The sequence below is a fragment of the Cavia porcellus genome, unplaced genomic scaffold (assembly GCF_034190915.1).
Source record: "Cavia porcellus strain 051 isolate PalLab524CR breed Dunkin Hartley unplaced genomic scaffold, mCavPor4.1 scaffold_1, whole genome shotgun sequence".
NCBI classification, from domain to species: domain Eukaryota; kingdom Metazoa; phylum Chordata; class Mammalia; order Rodentia; family Caviidae; genus Cavia; species Cavia porcellus.
In genome coordinates this window covers 166,961,485-166,962,963 of record NW_026947484.1, presented here as the reverse complement: position 1 = coordinate 166,962,963, position 1,479 = coordinate 166,961,485, and positions in this window count along the sequence as shown.

Sequence of the window (1,479 nt, the reverse complement as noted above, 5' to 3'; positions counted from 1 at the left end):
TCAGTATTCCAATTCCTTGGGAAATATTGAAGATATAGCAAAACTAATATAATTTGTACTCTAAATTTTATTACCATACTCATGTGTGACCTAACTTTAAAAAGCTAATATATTTTGAAATATGGTCAATTAACTCCCAGTGATACATAATTTGATAAGAAAAAGCAAATAGTCCAAAAATACTGGCGTAGCCAAAAAGGAAAAGGTATACTTCAGATATTTAGCAGGCTGAAGTTAAAAATCAAAGGACATGAAAATCTTTAGTCTCTGAAAAAAATTAGATTTGATTTATTTTCATGAAGCAAATGTATGTAATTGTAAAGGTAAATACATAGTATATTCAATTATAAAAGAAATGTATCCTTTAAAATAGGGATACTTAGCTGTGTGTGGTGTAATCATAGCATTTGGGAGGCTGAGGCAGAAGGATCAATTCAAGTTCAAGACCAGCCTGGACTACAAAGTGATCCCAAGGCCAGCCTGAACTGCACAGCAAGACCCTGTCTCAAAAAGACAAAATAAATAAAATAAGATTCCTCTTCTTTCCCATATACTTTCTACTGATGCTCAAAAGAATAATCCTCTGAAATCATAGTTTATGAGCATATGAAAGTCTAAATCTCACAACAGACAAATCATGTAAACAGCACACTTGAAAATTTTTCAAGAAGAAAACCTGAAAACTATTATTGCTAAATTTTCCTCTAACACTGGATCTGAGAGTCATTTCTTTGACTACCAGATGAGGGTGGTTTTGATTTAGAAGCTGTGTTACATGAAGCAAAATAAGTATCTTTAAATTTTAGAGTCACATGATGTGGCAAATGACCGCACCACAAGATTCACATGGAAACAGATGTGCTACAAAATAGCTTCTGTTCTTTCATTGTGTTCTCTCTTTAAAGCAGGCACTTACCTACAAACAGAGAAAGCAAGCTGACACATTATATCTTTATTACTGTCCAGTGGTATGTTGGTTCATGAACTTAATTCTTTCTATAATTCTGGTTGTAAACTGAATTGGACAAGAACCAAATCAAATTTTCCTACAAAGTCAACACTGTTTAAATTTGATTCGGTTCTCATCCAATTTGGTTTGCAGCCAGAGCTACAGAAAGAATTAAAGTTCATGAACTGAGGTACCACTTACTTTGTGCAACCCATAGTTGAAAGTGCAAGGTGAAAGCATGTGTGATGTGACAAGGTAGTCACAGGTGGTGACAAAAGCATAAAAATGACAGTGCTGTCAAAAGCTGGAACTTCACATTACTTGGCAGCTAAGTTAGCCTACCTCAGTGTCATGAGTACTGGCACAAGATGCGAGACTTTCAGGTCAGAGATAAACGACGTTATTCTTCACAGGGTAGCAGGCAACATGAACATCAATGTGCTTGCATGTGTTCCCCTTGTTCCCAAATCCAATGGGTGGTGATGCAAAGAGGGTATCTGGATATGAAAAGGGATGGCATTCAATTTCTG